Raw genomic sequence first — 21,515 nt, forward strand, 5'->3', positions numbered from 1 at the left:
TTGAAATGTTTAAGATTTAATAGAGGTGGTGAGTTTATGTCTATTGAATTCACCAACTTTTGTGTTGAGAATGCTATTAAGAGACATTTATCTACACTAAGGGAACCACAACAAAGTGGTAATGCTGAGAGAATGGATAGATCAATTGTAGATTATGCAAGTACATTTATGATTGGAAAATATGTTGCATAGATGTTTTGGAGACATGTTTTCAGTACTTTTTTTTTATACTATCAATTGAGTTAAGTTGAAGAAAGGAACAAACAAAACACTGTATGAACCCTGGTATGGTCATACACCTAATGTAAGTCATTTCAAAATCTTTGGAAGTGGGTGTTATATTCACAAGGATGCAAGAAATGGTAAATTTAATTTAAAATGAGATGGAGATGTATTCCTTGGCTATTCATCTAATAGTAAAGCTTATAAATGTTTGAAAAAAGAGACTAACAAAATGATTGAAAGTGAAAATGTAACAATTGACGATTTTGTAGAAAGGAACAAAGTGGAAAGACATAAGGAACCTAAAGATTATAAGAAGTTTGTATATGTGTATGAAGAGGCACTAGGCACAATTCTTGAGTTACAACCAAGATCTACTAATCATTATATGGTATTACTTGAGTCACAAACATATTTAACCAAGCACTAGATAGTAAAAATTGAGCAAGAAGATGAACCCCTACCAAGTAGAGAAATGTTGAAAATTAGAGAACTGAACCTGTATTGAGTAAATATGTGAGAAAGGATCATTCCCCTGAACAAATTATTGGTGACAGAAGCACTGGAGTATAGAAAAGAAGTAGGTTAAGAGAAAGTACATATTTAATAGCTAACTTTGAACCAGGAACAATTAAAGCTACACTAGAGAATTAGAATTGGATAAATGCTATGAATGAAGAGAATGATCAAATTGAGAAGAACAACACATATAGATTAGTACCAATATTTGCAAAAGAGAATGTGAGAGGAACCAAATGGATTTTCATAAATAAGCTGAATGAAAAATGAGAAGTTGTGAGAAATAAGGCAGGATTGCTTTGCAAAGGTTATGCTTAAGAAGAAGGAATAGATTATGGTGATACTTTTACACATGTGACAAGATTGGAAGGAGTATGGAAATTTTTGGCCTATTTATAAAATGGATGTCAAATCTACATTTTTCAATAGAATACTTGAAGAAGAAGTCTACATACAACAACTTGAAGGATTCATTGAACCTAATCAAAGGAACATGGTTTGCAAATTAAACAAGGCATTGTATGGACTAATACAAGCACCAAGATCATGGTATGAAAGGATAAGTTCATATTTGATGAAGATTGGATTTGCTAGAACAAGTGAGAACAATAATCTATATTTGAGATGTGAATATGATGTTATGGTGTTGATTGATGAGATATTTATGGATGACATTATATTCAGAGGGAATGATGTGTAATGTAAGACATTTGTTGATCAAATGGGTACAAAATTTGAGATGTCTATGTTTGGTGAGATCAAAATTTTCATTGGTTTAAAAGTTCATAAAGCAATGAAAGGTATATATGTTACTCAATCTAAGCATGTAAAGAAAATATTGAAGACATTTTGTATGGATGAGCCTAAGCTAGTTGGTACACCTATGGTGATTGGAGTGAAATTATGAAAAGAAGACATGTCTCTAGAAGTAAATAAAACATACTACAGATCCATGATTGGAAAAATATAGCATGTTGTGCACAATAGACCAGATATTGTACATATTGTCAGTCTAGTTTCAAAGTTTTCATCTAATCCCAAGGAGACACACATAACTATTATGAAGAGGATATTTTGATATCTATAAGGAACTAAATATTTTGGCATATGGTATAATCAAGATGATGACTATAATCTTAAAGTTTGCACAGATGTTGATTGGGCTAGTAATGTGATGATAGAAATAACACAAGTGGTGGAGCTTTCTTTTAAGAGAAAGATAGATTATATGGATAAGAAAGAAACATAATTTTATTTCATAATCTACTATTGAAGTTGAGTATGTTGTTTCTGCAATCAATTGTTCAAATATTCTATGGATTAACAAACTATTGAAAGGTATGCAAGAAGAGATAAATGAGTCTATTACTATTTATTGTGATAACAAAAGTGCAATAAATATATCAAATAATCTAGTGATGCATGAAAAAACAAAACATATATCAATAAAGTGTCATTACTTGAGAGAGAAAGTTCAAGAGAAACAAATGAGGCTTGAATATGTGAACTCTAAAGAACAGATTGTAGACATATTTACTAAGCCATTTACTAAGGATTCTTTTGAGTATCTAGAGGTAAACTAGGGGTCCTGCACCTATCATAAAATCACTAGGTGAAGATGCACGCTGCATCAATTCATGGATGGACATAAATATATTTGTGGATTTGATACAAAAGTTCACTCTTTAGGAGTATCCTGAAGTTGTGAAGATGACTATGGTGAAATTAATGTTATAGTACACACAAGGTATACATATAACTACAAGGTTTTGTAAGTTTCACATTGGAACTTATAATGACCTTTAGCATTGCTATCAATGGGGGAGAGAATTAGTAGAAAATCAATGGAGAGAACAAGTAAAATAAGTAAAAGGGGAGAATATCAATAAGAGAATTATATCAAAGGGAGGGGATGAGATTCAATAAAGAGAGAGAATGAATATGGAGAGAAAAATATGAAAAAATATTAATAAGAAGGAGAAGAACAAGTCTAAGGAAGAAGATGAAGTTAGAATACATGATGCTTCTAAATAGAAGAAGATCATATCCTAAGGGGGAGAAATGTTGAAGATCGATGTTGATGAAGATACAGATCGAGATATAGAAAATTTGATGATGAAGACAAAGAACTTAAATGATATATTATTGTCAATACATACATTTGATAATCTAATGTAATATTTTGTAATCCAAAATCATATGTTATGTGTTTCCATCAAATTCAAATGGGGAGATTGTTATCCCTAACTAATGATGCAACCGATAATGCTATGAATGCATGTAAAAGAGTCATATTAGTTGTTATATTGTCATTGATGTCAAATATTACTTGATTAGACATTATTCTAATTAAATAGGGTTCTATATCATTTGATTAATGAAGATGATTTGATTGATGAAGAAGAGTTGAAGAAAGTATGTTGAAGGCAAAGTTGATAAGTATGGTATTCAATGGGCACTTGAATGAGTTGGATAGTAATAATGTAATTTTGGTTTATTTTTTAACAATCATGTAATATTCTAATGTAATGATCTATACAAGCTATACCAAGTGACAAGGTTAAAGAAGGAAGGTGGTGTTTACTAAGTGACTCCATTGTTCACCGAGTGTTTAGCTAAGTAAGTGAAATTTAGAGTTACTCGAGTGAGTTTAGTATTGATCAAGTGATGTTTCACCTAAGTGAAATGTTATGTTCACCGAGGAACAACAAGAAGAACAAGGTTGTAAAGATGGAATCTGAAGCTGACTTTTGGTGGAAATATAGAATGTTTGAGATGTTCAAAGGCACAAGTCAAAGTTTACTACAAGATCTAGTGCTGGAAAAATCCAATGAAGATATGATGATGGAGATTGAAGAAGGATAAGGATGAGCACAAAGTTCTATTTTCTAAGTGACTAAATTAAATGAACTTGAGATCAATGATTGGAAGAATATGAAAGCCCAGAGACTACTATATCGAGAGTAGTTGAGCAAGTTTTTTGGTTACTAAAATTTCCAATCAAATGCTAAGAAAGAAGATCAAGGAGAGAAGTTGTTGAGGCTGAAAGAAGTAAGGTGAATTGAGTAGAGAAGTGAGAAGATAAAAGTAGAGTTAATTGAAAGAAGGTGAAAGAGTGAAGGCATGAATCATTTAGTAAATAGATTAGAAGGAAAAGATCAAAAATAGAGTGATTAGAAAGGAGATATGAACATGAAAGGTAGTGCTAAATCTAAAAAATAAATTTATACTATTATTTTCTAATCATTGTAGAAGAAAAATATTGTTAACCAAGTGGACCTAACAAGTCAGTAAATAGTTCATTAAATAGATTAGAAGGAAGAGATCATGAATAGAGTGAGTAGAAAGGAGATCTGAATAAGAAAAGTAGTGCTAAACCTAAAAAATAAATTTATACTATTATTTTCTAATCATTGTAGAAGAAAAATATTGTTAACCAAGTGGACATAAAAAGTCTGTGAAATCCTATATGGTAACATCAATTAGTGATGTTTGTAAGTCCTTTAGAGAAGGCCACTCTTTAGACATAACCAATGAGTGATAAGATCTAAATGATCTTTTGGTGTAAATCCTCTAACAAGGTCACATTAACAATGTGTATATGAAACTATAACAAGGTTGGCTCCTAAAAGAGCTCATTTTAGAAGAGTAAAAGTTTTGGGTTTCTAGTCTTTAGTTGTTTTTCCCTTTGTAGGGTTTGTACATTAAAAATCTTGGTGTCAAATGTGTGATTGTTGTTATGTTACAAGGCTTTTTTTTTTCAATTATCGGTAAATAAATTTAGATCCTTTATATAATATCAAATAAATATACAAAAAATTCCCCTTTTCTACTCAGGCACTGGGTAAAAAGAATGATGAAGAAAACCCCCAATAATGCTCAAGACATTTCAGTCTGAAAGAAAATTGGAATACAATTGCCTTTGACTTTCTACAAAGGTCTTGGAAGGGCATTCCCTTCCTTACAAAATTCATAATACATCCATTTTTCTTTTTGATTTGTATATATTCCTTTATCCTTAATTTCGAATAGCTTTCATCCTTTCTATGAATGCATCTTCCTTTTTGTTGTTGTTATATTTCAGCTATTAGTCAATTTCTTTTGAGCCCTACATTCTATTTAATCCAAGAACTTAAATTTCAAGGTTAGTCATTAGTGAATAATCAAAATACATTGGTATTCCTTAGCTTCAAAACTCTTGGAAAATTTTAAAGGTACATATTTTATAGAATCTTTGAAATCTACCATTGTTTTAAATACAAATTATTTTGTAATACTTCCACTTATAGTTTTGTAATCCATCTCTAATTGTTAATTGAACTTTGGTTTTTAATACTTAATCCCAATTGTATATATAATTTTTTTATTGTCCTTCCTTAGTAAAACATATGAGTCTCTTCTTTCATTTATTCACTTTTGTTAGATTATTTTTTATTTAGATATGGCTATTGTTTGTTTCAATACAAATTCTAACATGTTATTTTAGGTGCATTCACTTTCATTTTAAAATACTAGATACTCATGCTATTTCCCATTCTTACTTTCATATGGGGCTCAAACTATGGGTAAATATCAATCTTATGTCATGCCTGTAACCCAACAAGGCAACGAAGACAACACAACATTTTATTTTTTGATTTTCTTTTATATTACTATTCTTATTAGGGTTAATCTTTACTGACTTAGCTTTAAACCTAACACATGACATCAAGAACACCCTCATTGAAACAGCACAACCTTATACTTTAATTCGCTATATTGATAACACTGAAACATTTTAGATAGACATGGAGCTTTTACAATAATCACTCAATAAATTCCACCTCTATGATATCGATTTCTCATCACACTACATCTTCAACATATAAGTGTTATAATGTCTATCCATCTATTTTGTACTCTTACATTGGCTACTTTAATTGCAAAGTAGATTTGGTGAATGTCGTTTGTCAGTAACAACACTACACTTAAATTGTAAATGTTAAAAGTGATGTTTTTTTTTTACATTGGCTAATAGATATATTTGAATATTAATCGTAGCCAAGCCCCCAAGAATATTAGTTGATACTAACATGCTATATAAATTCTATTTTAACATTAATTTCAACTCAATCCCCACCACCAAATGTAGCACTCCTATTGCGTTCTCTAATATAACTATAAGAAAAATTAAAACAATTCTAATTAATAACTCTTCAATATCCCTAAAAATTCTTACATTATCTATTCATATTAGTCCCCTTAACTTCTTTTAATATACTAAAAAAAATAACAAGATATTATCCATTATCTAGATTCCTAATTATGCAAATCCTTATATTCAAATCTTAATGACATCACTAAAAAAACCAATGTTTATTTCCTAGCATATATATATATATATCTTATAACATAATTTATACCCATGTGTTCCAAAGAAATAAAACTAGCCTTCACTTTTCATTATTATTATGGATAACCAAAAATACGAAAATACAAATAATAGACATCACTCAACACTTTTGTTTTTTTTTTAAATCCTATCTACTTACCTACATGGCACTTGACTCCCTTTACAAAACTAGCGCCCACTTTACCTACATCCTCCTAGGTGGGCGTGCAGCTCTTTTCTACCCCCTCTTCATGTCACATTAAATACTCCTGACATAGCTTTTGGGTTTAATCTCTCATTGGAGGAGAGTTTAGCATGTTTAGTATTGCTTTGACCCACAATTTCTTCAATTCGCCCATGCATTTGGGGACTCCTCCCAAGGCACACGTCACATCTAGCAAACGGGCCCGATTGGAAAAATGAATCGACCATCATTATTCCTCCCTTGGAAACATTTATCAAAGCTCCCTCTTGACCTTCCCTAGGCGTAGGTTGACGAGGATAAGTGTTGACTTATATTAATATTTGTTTTTTTGTGGGGATTGCCTAGATAAGAAGGCTGACACATGTGAGATAGGGGCAAGTTTATTATAACCTTATTTAATTAGTTGACAAGGATGGGCGCCAAGTTGGGTTTTCATAAGAATAAAGCAAATTTTACACAAAAGGGACAATATTAGTTTATGTGTTTGGCAAGTATGAGGGACTCTTTTTTTATTGGTTTATTCCTTTCCTTGCACAAAGACTTATCACAAAGACTTCAATGACCTATGACTGCCACCTTATTAATGAAGGGGTGGTCTAGGATTAGATGCTTCTATTTAAAATTTTCCATGATTTATTTATTTATTCATTTCTAATTCCTCATCAATATTCTATTAAAGGTCTATTCGTGAAATTGAAGTGTATTCGTTCAAGAGTCAACATATTCCGAAGTTTATAGGGTTAATGTGATCGTATCTCACGATGAATGAAAGGGTGATATTCTACTTTTCTCATGTATCTCATGATGAATGAAAGGGTGATATTCAACTTTTCTCATGATGTTTATCGAGGATATTCAGAGAGTAGCAAGTTTCGAGTAAACAACTTAGCACCACTAACATTCCTCATGTTTCAAGCTTGCTTGAGACCCAAAAAAGAAGAAGAAGAATTTAGCTATGTTTTGTCTCGTGAAATGTGGCATGACATCTTAGCTAATTGTTAATATTTTTTATTAGATTATATTATAGATATAGAAGATAAGAGTTCTTTGAGTATTCCTCTATTGTCATGGATATTATAGATAGATAGTTTTGTACCCAATGCATTTAAGTTCATAGATCATAAATGAAGCTTTTTGATTATAAGATATCATTGTATATCTTGTTATCTAGCAATCCTATATCTAACTCTAAAATTTTATAAAATCAGCAGAATTATTATTATCCCAACATAATTATTATTAATCTTTTACAAACTTTCCTTTACACTCTAATCAGTAATGAAATTGTTTTAAAAATTTGGCATAGTCAGAGGCGATGATGGTTCATTTTCTTCCTCTTCTTCTTCAGGTTTGGGCTTGGAAACTCGTGAATATTGGCATCCAAAGTGGAATTGCTATCCTAGACTTCAATATCTTCTTCTACGAAGTATGTACCCATCCAATTGTTACAACTAGTTGGTCAAATGCGAAATAAGACTAATAGAAAGGATATATATTTTTAATGATAGGAAACCATCTAATTAATCACTAGAGTCGACGGACAGTATGAGGGGATGCAAAAGAATGAGTTGTCTTTGATCTATAGGGACATCATAATGATAAGGCCTACAGATATACATATCATTTTTGACACATGCCAACACTTTATCTAGATTTCCTATGTATTCATGTTTGAATAAGCACTTACACTAGATTGGAATAGTCGATTTATCTGGTTCAAGTAAACATGCCATAGCCAAAAACATGGTAGGTATGTCATTAAGGACTCTATACCAATCAATATTATTAAAAAAGTCCTTGCCTAAAATCCTGTATACTTCTCTCTTAATTAGAAAGTGTAAATTATGTAATATTATTGAAAGATATACACCTGAAATGGGTTCATCAGCAATGATTTAAGGAGAAGGTCCCCTCAACTTGATAATCAAATTCATCTTGAGAACCCTTGAAGAGTGAAGCAATCTCAATCCTTCTTAAATAGAATCCTCATAGAAGAATGACCTAGGAATTTGAATGGTCGAGGGAAGTTGAAGAGGTTATTAAGGAATGATCTTATGAGAGGTTGCAAGATTTTGTGAATGACCCAAATTTGAAACTCTTCATTTACTTACTTTTGGATAGGGAAATTAAATAAAAAATAGGGTAGGAGACTAAGAGTCATCAATTCCATATTCCTTATTGACCTAATAATCTCTATATGTGAACTAAACTTATTTTGATCTCAACATATCCTTCTTTTTTTAATACACTTATCATTGTCTATTTTCTTGATGCTTCATTCTCAACCAACTTTTAAACCAAAATTCTCAGGAAGTGCCTCTACCATACTTGTGATTCCATTTAGATTGATCTCTCAGCTGAGGGATGAAATAAATGACTGTAATTTGATTTCCTTACTATAATTAGCCTTATGTAACCAATATCATAGTTACTGCTTTATTATACTCAATTGATAATTATTTATTCATTTTACATTTAGCTACTATATTGCTCTATTTAATCTAGTCTATAGATCTTGAGTTGGTATTAACGATTTTAAATTTTTTCTTTAAGACTTGGTTAACCCAATTTACTTATGTATAGGTGTCAATCCATTTCCTTAATCTAAATAATGAACTTAATCTTTATGGCAACTAAGAATTCTAAATACTTTATTTTTCTTAAAAAGTGTACAAAATAACACCATGAAATGTCTTAACACAATTTAGCCATAAAATATAGAAACCTTACTATTCATTAATGATTATACATAGTATAATTTTTTTACAAACCGTTAGAGATAATCACAAAACTAGATGAATTTTCTAATATGAACCCCAGGCTAGGGGTGATACAAAAAGAAAATTCCTTTTACAACCCAATCCCAATACCAACGATTAATAATACATAGAAGAAACTAGGATCAAACTATATGTAAATGAAAGAAAGGCTACAACCCTAGAAGATACAAAATGGAAAAGCCCCTATAAAAGAATGGCAAGAAAGGCACTATATAGGACAAGAAAAAGAATAAACCAAGCCCAAAACAATAACTACCTATGAAACTATTATATATATATATATAGAGGTCATCTTTCATGAAGATCATGATGTAATCTTCTGTCTCCACTACATAAAATTCTAGTCACTTGGCATAAGAACAAATGCAATTTTAAGCTTGCTAGATTTGTTGAAGTTGGGGAGAGAGAAATCCAACTTACTTAGATAAAAAAAGTCCTCCTTTGGCTTTACATAGAAACCAAAGGCTCTAAGGTAGTTTAAGAGCCAATCCTAATTCTGGTCTTCTATAACGTTCCTCTAGCTTAGCAAAATTGGATGCTTTCCTTCATCTTTGACCACACTCCATTAAATTTCTTGGTGTCTCTAATATATCAAATCAGCCATCTAAGCACTTTAGTCTTGAGCAAGCTGCTAGGAGGCTTGGACATATAGTCTTATGCATAAGGAATTTCTAAGTTCATGTTTATACTTAAAACCATTTTCTCCAATCCATTCAACTATGTTTCTTCAAACAAATTATTGCAGAGATGGATGATATCCCGATGACCTACTTACACTCTAGCCATATAAGTGATAAACGTGCCAATCATTAAACTATTAGTGTGCCAAGTGCATCCATAGTTAAACACCTTTTCTCCTATAGCACTACTAACCTCCAAGCTAGTCATGTCATCTACAGGGTTAAGTAACCTATTTCATCTCTTTGGTTTAACATATCCTCTAAAGGCCATGGTTTTATCTTCATAAGCATTGATCAAGGTTATAGACAATTCCATGTTGAGGCCAAGGCTAAAAGGGTGGAAAAATAGTAGGGAGAAAGAGCATAGGTGCCTATTTCAAATCAAGACATGAGTTAATATGTGATTCTCAAATGAAGCATGAAACTTCTCCCAACTTCAAGAATCAACTGGAAGGATCTAGAAAAGGCTAAGAATTATGAGGACAAAAATGTTGAAGTATTACTAATTCATAGGCAAGCCTGAAAAGATTATCAACTAGTTGAAGAAATACATAGACGAAATGAAGACATTAAATTTAACCAAAAATGAACAAGTTCGTAGCTAGGGTTTATATGATCTTCTAATGATAGATACCTATATCCCACTTATTCAAAGATTTTTTTTTTTTTTTTTTTTGTGTTTAAGGAAGGACTCCTTATGGACGAGATTTGTGTTCGTCCTATATTACTGCCTTTTATGTAATGGACATTTGGTTATAACAAAAACATTCAGTAATAATAGAAATATTGAATGAATAGTTTGGAGTAATTTTATTATAAGTGTTAATTGTGAAGTTGAATGAGATCACCAAGTGGTTGCATATGATTATTATGAAGTTTTTGTTGTACTGAAGTGTTTTACCACACCCCCTCCCCCACCCCACCCCCATTTATATGAATCTTTCATCATGGATCAATGTGATCTAATTAAGTCCTTATTGAATCATAAAAATACTACTTACATCATATGTTAAGAACATTAGGCTTACATCATTTTGTTAAGGTGCTCCTACACTAGTAAGCCTATTAGCATTGGTAGTTATTCATCTTTCTATATCTGGGTAATTATCCTAATCAATAGTGAGCCCACCAACAATAGTGAGAAATAAGAAATGAGAAATATATAAAAATAACCTTAACCAGTGTCACCTTAACCAATCTTCTTTTTACAAGAATTAGTTTCTTTGTAATTTTTCCTTGTTTGGGTTTCTACATAAATTCTGGTGTTCATTATGTTGATGGTTTTGTGCTTTCATGTTACATATGTTATAAATTCTTGATATAGTTACTAGTTGAAGATAAGTTGGTAAACATATATCTATCTTAATTATTTGTATAGTTTATGTGTTTATTGACAACACAATTTTTAAAAAGTTCTTCGAGATAATTAAGTCACCCCCCTCTTAGTTAGTCAACTTGTTTAACAATTAGTATTAGAGATTAGTTCCTTACTAAAGAACTCAACCATTTGAGGAAGATGCAATGACTACAAACTGAATATTCCTATGTTTGACAAATTGGACTACAGTTCATGGAACTACCACATGAGAGGATATATGATTTCAATCAATTACTCTATCTAGAAGCATGTGGAGAAAAAGTATGTGTTTCCTCAAAAGGGTCTCAATACTCAAGATGAAATCAATACCTATGATAAAGTTTAGAAAAGAGAAGACCATATCTAAGACAACATTTAAAGAAACATAATCTAAAGAAGACCCTGTTGGTGATGATGAATGTGATGAATTTAAAGAAAACTTTGAAAGGAAACTAAAGAAAGGTACCAACAAATACAGAGCTTTGTTACCTCTTAAATATTTTAGATGTGTCAAGATTGATCATTTGGCTATGAGGTATCCAAAGAAAGGTCCTAGACATAAATTAAAGAGGTTCAAGAAGAAATCTTACTATATTAATGAGGATGTTAGCATATTACACGGTGAGTCAAAAATAATAGATTGTCTATATTATGTAGAAGAAAATGAAAGGTTTGGATTACAATATTGAGATTTCTTTGTATGTTATACATAATAAGAACTAATGGTTGATTGATAGTATTTTTTCTAATCATATGACTAGTGATAAAATAAAATTTATAGTTCACTTTAAAAATTTGATGGTGACCCTATTAGATTTGGTGATGATAAGGAAACATATATTATTGGTAGAGGTTCAATTATTTTTGATAGAAAATATAATATTGATAAATTTTACTATGTGAGGAGTTTGTCATATTGTTTTTCAAGTGTTGGTTAGATGTGTGATAATTTCTATGTATTCAAGGATGAAGGTTCTGAGATTCTGAAGAAATCTAGACAAATAATTGCAACTTTGGAAAAAAGATAGGAAGGAATATAAATCGAATTGAAGGAGTTATTGAAAGATGTTTATTATCTTAGGTTTATTATAGTTGGATTTGGAACTAAAGAATGCACCGCATCAATTTTGGTAAATTAGTAAGAACAAGCTCATATTATGCTATAACAATTTACCAAGACTATGTAAACCAAATAATATTACATGTAAAAGATACCAAGATAGAAAAACGAGGAGATAATAATTTAAAGAAAAAGATCATTCATCTACCCATTCATTGGAGCTAGTGCACACTAACCTTCGTGGTCCTACTAGAACACGAATCCTACAACATGAGAGAAAATACTATTCATTGGTGATTATCCAAGGCTAACTTGAGTTACATTTCTAAGAGAAAAGTCAAAATAATGTGAAAAGTTAAATATATTTTAGGATAGAGTTAAAAATGAATGTGGTAGAAATATCAAATATTTGAGATCTAAAAAATAAGAAGAGTTTACTTTTGATGAGTTTAAATCTTTTGTGAGAGACATGGTATTAAGAGACAAATTTCAACAACCAAAACACAAAAACATAATAGAGTTGGGCAAAAGAGTGTTGGAATTAACAAATGGGATGATTTACTTCTTTGGGGGGGGGGGGGGGGGGGGGGGGGTGTTTGTGAATTAGAAGTAACTAACTTTAACCCTTTTCAAATTCTTTTAACTAAAACCATTCACATGCATCTAATCTATCTAATGAACTTGAAAGTAAGGGCATGCATGAAAATAGACAACACACAAATTTGGTAACACAGAAACCCTTCAAAATGAGAAGGTAAAACTGGGGTGGGAATGACACCCACAAAATATCACTGCAATAATGTGTAAGTGTTCAAGGTTACAATGTTTGACCACTTCTAATGGTCTACCCTGCGAAAGGCCTGTCCTATTAAAGACTTTACACTTTGTCAAAAGTGACCTGATTAAAGGATTTCACTACCTTGCTAAAAGTAGGCCTAGTTAAAGGACTTTTTCACATTCACTTAGAATGCCGCCCTATTAAAGAATTTACAAATGGCTACTAGGCCAACCTAAGTCTATAGAATTTCCATTATCTAATACAATAGGTAGAGAGTATTAGAAAGTCTTTGACTTGATAACTTTGCAATCTCCAATTGTTGATTCTAGATCCTTGTTTTGCTCTAACTGACCCGATTCTTTCTTGATATGATGTATCACTCTTCAAATTTTTGATACCCTATTCTTGATCAACTGAATGTTGCAATGCTACTCCATTCTTCTAAGTCTTTTCACACTTCCCTCTGAATTTCGCTATAGTTCACCCATACACTTTATTCATCCACACATATAATAGGGTTTCATCCTCCTTTTAAAGATTTTGAAGACTTAGGGTTAGGTATGAATCTATGATCCATATTTATTCTTCATTTCCCACTTAACTCATGCACTTTTCTTATTGGTTGAATGCCTTTTTCATTTTTCCTATTGGTTGCATGCTGATTGCATAGGTAATGCAAAATATTCATTCTTATCTTTAATATCCTTTGAGATTCTTCTATGTCAGCTCAAAAAATGGTTTACATTTGAGTTTGTGAAGGCACAAACTCATATGATTATTTTGTGTTACTTGGCTCATACTATTTGTTGACGCTTGGCTCATATAGAAAAAATGGCTCACTCGACTCCTATAGCAATTCTGTTCCACTTGACTTCTACAGTGACTTGACACCTATACTTTGCTTAGCACTTGAACTTAACTCGACACCTGAAGTTCACTCGACAACTGTTGTATTTCTATCTGGCTTGACACTTAAACTTACTTGGCATCAACTATTTACTCAGTATCTATACATATTTTACTTGGCATGTGTTACTAGCTTGGCATGAACTTAGTAAACATCTCAAGTGTGTTGACACGAAATAGTCAAAACTAGTGTTAGATTCAACAATCTCCCCCTTTGACATGAGTGTCAAAAACACTTAGCAGTATATCAAAGTCTAATCTCCTTGAGTAAAATATGCATACAATTCGGCATATATACAAAACTTCAAAACTTCTCAAAATTATGTAAAATAATATATATATATATATATATATATATATATATATATATATATATATATATATATATATATATATATATATATATATATATATATATATATATATATATATATATACACCTTAAAATTTTTGTAACCCCCCTTGAGCTGATGTACCATTTCTATTCCTATAAGCAAAATTGTTGTGATGTATGTGTCTCATGCTGATGTATCTAATAATCTTTACCTTTGTTTCTATATCTGTGTACCCTGTACTCTGTATTTGTGTTACCTTCCATTCTTATTTATAACCCCACCAAAAAATTATAATTTGCCTCTTAATAATTTCTTCCCCTTAACTATATCTCCCCCTTTTTAACACTTATGTCAAAGGGTTCTAAGGATTAAGACCATATTTTGCCAAAAATGTTTTATTGACCTCCATAATCATCTTGAGAGATGCATCCCAATTGTCCAAAGCAATTTCCAATGATTTATGCTAGATAGCTATCTCTACTACAAGATGAACAAGGCCTTCTAAAGTAGAAAGATTATGATCTTTCTTTAGAACATTCTCTACATAGGCTTGTTCTTTATGGAGTACTTCCAGATGTGGAGTTATGGAGGATTGTATCTGCATCAATTTAGCCTTAATATTGGCCTCTTCAACTATTAACACAACTAAATATTTTTGTGTGTGAAGCGTTTGAAAAAAATGCTTCTCACTCTGAGCTAGATCTTGTGGTAGTTGTGTGCTAGAAATCTTTAGATTTCACTCTAAGCTTAGTATCCTTTGGCTTGTCTCCTGTGTGAAGTATGAGAAATCACACAACTTTTTGTACAATGAGAATACATTCTCAAGTACCTTTTTTACGTTTTCAATCTTTTTCGCCAATTCAACCTATGACAGTGCTATTTCACTTGATGTATTTTAATTTACTTTCATCTAAAATTTCTTTTCTAACCATTCCAATAATTTGACATTAGTTTCAAGGTCCTCATTCTGTACTCGGTCCACAATGTTGGATAGTTGCTCCATTATGGGCCAAGTTTCGTCAGGTACTTACAAGCTAAAGGCATCAAAGAATATTTCTTTGATCTCCACCAATTCTTGCTTCTACTTATACTCATTTCTGAGTATCTCTTGCCTCTTTCTCCTTTCTAGTGCCTCTTGCACTTCATTTATCTATTTTAGGTTCATCATTCTTGAGTCATAGCTTGGTATGACTATTTCTTCATCAAGTGCAGGGTCTCCATAGTGAAGTACCCTTGCAACCTTGGTAGAACTTGAGCCTAGTGTAGAATTTTTCAATGGCATTGCATTAGTGCTCGACTGCTTCTGAGGAGTCCCCTAGGTAGTCAAGTTCACTAATGTTTGTATTGCCTCCTATTCCTTAGGGGTTTTCTCCACTTCTTTCTCCTCTTTTCTACTGCCCTGGTCAATGATGAAAATTTGAGGAGGTGCACCTTGGGTTTGTGCTATAGGAATGTCTTGTTCTGTTTGTTCCTTTGGTTGCTCCTCGATAGTAGTTGTCACCTTTGTTATAGAATCAACCTTAGCAATTTTGTCTTGTACCTCTTGCTCTTAAGGTTGATCTGTTGTAGCTGTGGGAGGTTGTGAGGATTGTTCTTGTGTTGTTTCCTTCTCCCTTTTTATTTCTGCTACAACTTTCTATAGCTCATCAACACTCACCAATACTGGATTTGTGCAAAGTTGTGCTTGTAGTGTTGATTGTTGAAGGATCTTCTTGAGATCCTCTATAATTAAAGGATTGATGTTTTGCGTTGAAGTGTTAGGAACATCCTTTACAATGATTGTAACTATAGGTGCTGTATGTGGAGGACTTGGTGGTGGTAGTTGAGTGTCTTGGACACTTTGTTCAGTTTACTGCTCCTCTTCACCATGTGTCTCCACTATCTCTTTTTCTGGCTCTTTTTCTCCTTCATCTTTTTCTATTTCCTATTCCACTATTTTATCTTCCTTCTCTTTCTTACTAGCCTTAGCCTTATTTGCATCTTCATCTTTTTTAGTGTTCTGTTCCTCAAAGGGATCTTCTTCTCCATCCTTGATAGTAGTCAAGCCATAAATCAACTTCCACATTCTTGTTGATTTATTGACAACTTCTTCAATTGTATTCTACAAGATGCTGAAGGCTCTATATTTTGGTGCAAACTTGCTCCCATGTTTCTTATTTGCCTTAGTTATTTGACCTTTACTCAATTTTGGCATTACTTGTGCCAATGTGGATTCTCTTATTTCCTTTTCCATTTTTAAACAATAATGCCACTTATTTTCAACAATTTCATATAACTCCTTGGGCATTGTATTGTCTAATTCAAGGGGAGTGTTCTTGAATTCTACCATCATGGCATATACTGATTCTTCAACTTTATTCTAATCTTCTCTACTCAATTTATTAAAATCAATATTTTTCAATTCAGAAAAATCTGTATTCTTCCTAACATTATCAAAAATTTTATCAATATTTGACTTAGGAGCATGGCTTACCACTCTAAATTGGTGATATTTTCAGATTCTATCCTTTCCTCGTCATTTGACTCTGGTTGTGTGACATATTTTCTCTTTGGTTTCTTTTGCACAGAACCAATCAGCTAAGTAGCCTTCTTCTTTTCTTTGTCTTGCTCCTTGGCCCTTTGAGTTGAGGCTCTTGTGGTGACTCTTGTTACTAGTATAGTTGGCTTGGCTTGGGTTGTCTTTCCAACCTTCTTTGCTTTAGGCTGGGCTATAGGCTAAGTTTTGACCTTTCTCTTCTTGGGCTCGACTTGAGCTGGTGCTTCCTCGACTTCTTCTTCTTTTTCTTCATCCTCACCCCAACCTTATGGCAATGCAAGAGGTTGAAATTCCCCTTCATCATCATCATCATCTTCCTCTTCCTTGACATTAGCACCTGCTTCTTCTGCATCCTCTATAGTGCCTTCTCCAAACTTTTCTTTCAGCTTCTTTACAAGCTTGTCTTTCTTCTTTAAAGTAGAGGCAGTCTTCAATTCCATATCCACTTTGGATCGCACCACATAATATGTTCCAAAATGTGGTGAGTCCTTATGAACTTCTTCTACAAGAAATGCTATGATTACTATTGATGCTTCATCAATGTTTAGCTCATATCCTAATGGTCTTAGCCATCTAGTCCTTGGAATTGCTGCTTGGATATAAGTATAATCAATATCAACTAAGAAAAAAATATCATTGATGTGCTATTCCACTAGGGGAACTAGTATCCTTAGTCTTTGCTTCATGGATTCCTTGAAATCTTCAAAGTAATTGGTCATTAGAGATTCAAAGTTGTCTCCCAGTTCCTCAATGTACTCATTGATTTGAGTAATAGCTGACTTATCTAATTTCGAATTTGCTTTGCCAAAAGAGGGAAATTCTTCCAAAACATATAAAAATATACAGATTAGAACTGATCCAAACTTACACTGAGCACCTTTTGATCTTCTTATTGCTTCCAGATTATCCATGATCTACTATAATAGCAATTCTGCTAAATCATATGTATGATCCTTCTTGACAATTTTGTAGGCCACATCCACAGTAATGCACAAAACACTATTCAATCTACTTGATTGATAGAACTTGTGAGATATGATTCTTTTTGCAAAGTCCAGAAGGGGATCTATTATTGTATCAATGGTCATGCCCCTTTTGTTCTATTTTGCCTTGGTGTTCTTTTCAATAGCTTCCTTAGAATCACTTCACAAGGTCTTGTACTGATATAGGGTTAGAAAACTTGTAACCCTATGCACGATTCTCTTTGTTATCTTGATAGGTCCTCCTTCTAACCATAAAAAACCATTATGTATTCTACTTAGGACAATTCTTATCCATTCAATTTTGAAAAATGTGGGGAAAACTAGGGCACAGGTTAAGCCCTTTCTTTCAACTATTTGAAATTCTTTCTTTAACACTCCATTTTCACATAGTTTATCATATGCTTGATGAATCTCCATGTCTCCTATAGCTCCTACCTTACAATTGTAACATTTCCTAACATCTTGCACCATCACAACTTTGGGCAGAATCATGGATAGTGCACTGGCAGGGTTGTTCTTATATACAACTTCTAGGATTGGCCTAAAATCTGGTTGTTTAACTTCATTGCTAACTAACTGAACCTTGAAACCTTCCTTTTCCTTAGGGTTTTTAGAATTAGAAGCCATATTGCAAATCTAGGGTTTCAAAAGATATTAAAACTTTATAATTGCGCAACTTGGCACTTAGGAATACCTTAGATTGATGAAAATGATGCTTGATCTTTGTCAAAATCTATGCAAGAGCTTCAATTGCTATTTGTCAATCACTCCTATGCTCTTCTTGTTCTTGTTCTACATTTGAATGATGAGAAATGATCAAAAAATTGACCTTATACTCTTCAAAACATAGCATTAAATGCCTTGTCCATATACAACTGTACACTTGACTCCTTAAGGATTTCAACATAACTCAGCTTCCATTGACTTTCCATCACTCAACTCCAACTAGATTTCATCTTCACTCAGCTTCCATTGACAACTTGGTTGTGACCAATCACTCGGCTCCTACTAGTAGCTCAACATATATTGATATTCACTCGACGTCTAAGGACGACTCAACAACACTATAAAAACTTTGAATTTCAACTTTGCATCTCTAATCATGCTAATCTCTTCTTTTCAGTACTATATTTTCTAGGACTGATGCATGATGAAACTTTGTAAATCAGTCCCTTATGCCTTCTTTTGCTTAGTTAGATGAAGTGTGACCACTTGACCTATTAGGTGAAGTGATCCCTTCATTTGATGAGGTATACTCATTTTTCTTCTTCCATGTCTTATTCATTTCTCCTTTGATGTGTTCAACATCTACCTTCTCTTTTCCTTTGTTGACTTCTGACTTGGGTGCCTTTGAATTTGTTGGGCAATTTTTGCTGATATGACCAATCTTCAAGCAATTAAAATATGTGGTTTGACTTAAACATTTGCTGTAGTTCCCTCTAAAATGTGTCCTTATGCAATTTTTAGGAATGTGTCCATATTCTTGATAGTAATGATAGCTATACCCAGTGTTATAGTCCCAATTGTGGTGATGACCATGGTTACCCTCTCTTGTTGCCTAATTTGATATCCACATAGGCTTTGATCTGCACTCAAATGCTCTATGTCCATACTTCTTGCAATTTTAGTAGTAACCTTTAAATTTTGGTGTACTAATAGTCCTAGTCATGCAGTTATGTTCTTGATGTCCTTTCCTTTTGCACTTGTGACAATAGATTGCATTCTTCGGCTTATCATGTTGATGGGCATTTTTTTTCTTACATACATTAGAAGTATGTCTCTTTTTACCACATAAATGACAAGCAAGTTTAGTGTTCTTACCTTTGTTACTCCTTTCTTCTAAAATTTTGGAGGACTCTCCTTGATCAGTGCTTATGTAACCAAGTCCTGAAGTATCATTGCTAGCCCTTGGTGACTTCAGTAGCTGCTCAAAGTACTTGATTGCCTCATTGGGTTTGTTGAAGTTTTCTGCAATCTCCTTTTCTCCTTTTAGATCATTTTATAGTTTTTCATTTTGCATCTTCAATGTAGAGATCTCAATATCCTTGATATTTAGTTCATGATGTGCATTCATCATCTGACTTAAGGTGTCCAACTGCATGTTTGAGATTCTTTCAAACTCAATTGTCTTTTCCTCCTGTCTATTGATAAGATTTCTCTTGTCATCTTCTATCATGGCTTTTTCTTCAATGACTCTTTTCTTTAGTTTAGTCACTTCACAAAGCATCATGGCTTGTGATTCTTGTTCAAGCTTGAGTATTCTGATTTCTTCTACTTGAGTTCTATTCTTCTCCATCAGGTCTACTATTGTTGTATTAAACTCTTTGGAATCTCTATTTGAAAATAGTTTTGAGGTGTCAATCTCCTTGTACTGTGTGTCATTCTCAGCTATGGCAATCTCTTTTCTTCTTTTTAAGGATTTTCTCAGTTCTCCCAATTGCCTAATTCTCTATGTTCTTCCCAAGTTTGTAGACTTCCATTTCCAGATCTTTTCTCCAAGCTATAAGGCTCCTTCTTGTGAGAACTTGGCTCTGATTCCAATTATTGGAATTAACAAATGAGATGATTTACTTCTAAGTGGGAGGGGGGGGGGGGGGTGGGGGTGAATCAAAAGTAACTAACTTTAACTCTTTTCAAATTATTTTAACTAAAACCATTCACATGCATCTAATCTATCTAATGAACTTGAAAGTAAAGACATGCATGAAAATAGACAACACACAAATTTGGTAACCCAGAAACCCTCCAAAATGAGAAGGTAAAACTAGGGTGGGGATGACACCCACAAAATATCACTATAGCAATGTGTAACTGTTCAAGGTTACAATGTTTGACCACTTCCAATGGTCTGCCCTGTGAAAAGCCTATCCTCTTAAAGACTTTACAATTTGTCAAAAGTGACCTGGTTAAAGGATTTCACTACCCTGCTAAAAGTAGGCCTGGTTAAAAGAATTTTTTACATTCACTTGGAATGCCACCCTGTTATAGAATTTACAAATGGCTGCTAGGCCAACCTAAGTCCATAGGATTTCCATTATCTAATACAATTTCTAGAAAGCATTAGAAAATATTTGACTTGATAACTTTCCAATCTCCAATTTTTGATTCCAGATCCTCGTTCTGCTTTGACTGACCTAATCCTTGCTTGATATGATGTATCACTCTTTGAAGTTCTAATACTTTGTTCTTAATCAACTAAATGCTACAATGCTACTTTGTTCTTCTAAGTCTTTTCACACTTCCCTCTGAATTTCGCTATAGTTCACCCATACACTTCATTCATCCACACATATAATGGGTTTTCATCCTCCTTTTAAAGATTTTGAAGACTTAGGGTTAGGTATGAATCTATGATCCATATTTATTCTTTATTTCCTGCTTAACTCGTGCACTTTTCTTATTGGTTGCATGCCTTTTGCATTTTTCCTATTGGCTGCATGTTGATTGTATAGGTAATGTAAAAGATTCGTTCTTATCTTTAATATCCTTTGAGATTCTTCTATGTTAGCTCAAAAAATGGTTTACATCTAAGTTTGACAAGGCACAAACTCGTATGCTGATTCTGTGTTACTTGACTCATACTATTTGTTGATGCTTGGCTCATATAGAAAAATTGGTTCACTTGGCTCCTATAGCAATTCTATTTCACTTGGCTTCTATAGTGACTTGGCACCTATACTTTGCTCATCACTTGAACTTCACTTAGCATTTGAAGATTGCTTGGCACCTTAAGTTCACTCGGCACCTATTGTAGTTCTTTCTGGCTCAACACTTGAACTTACT

This window comes from Cupressus sempervirens, chromosome 1, assembly GCF_028749045.1.
Source record: "Cupressus sempervirens isolate cs-2001-9-10 chromosome 1, ASM2874904v1, whole genome shotgun sequence".
NCBI lineage: Eukaryota > Viridiplantae > Streptophyta > Pinopsida > Cupressales > Cupressaceae > Cupressus > Cupressus sempervirens.